Source organism: Periophthalmus magnuspinnatus, chromosome 23, assembly GCF_009829125.3.
Source record: "Periophthalmus magnuspinnatus isolate fPerMag1 chromosome 23, fPerMag1.2.pri, whole genome shotgun sequence".
NCBI classification, from domain to species: domain Eukaryota; kingdom Metazoa; phylum Chordata; class Actinopteri; order Gobiiformes; family Gobiidae; genus Periophthalmus; species Periophthalmus magnuspinnatus.
Window position 1 is genome coordinate 21,170,743 of NC_047148.1, and position 326 is coordinate 21,171,068.

Sequence of the window (326 nt, forward strand, 5' to 3'; positions counted from 1 at the left end):
TTCGAAGCCAGTGACCTCCAAAACAGAGATTTATGCAGAACAGGTGATGTGAGACACGGCACTTCTCATTTGTCCGGGGCATCATTCAAATGGAGAATGGAGTGACATTTCAATTAACTTCCTGTCCTCTGCACAGTTTACCTTGGTCTGAGTGGAGGGGACACAGCATTTCTTCTCCTCATCCTGCAGGATTAGCCAATCATATTTCCAATCTCAGAGCTGTCAAAGTTGCATCTCAAACGCGGCACTTGGTAGTCATAAAGACACAGTTCTTTCATTTCCTGACGTGCTTTTTTTCCAAACAACTACAAACTTTTTTCCAGACA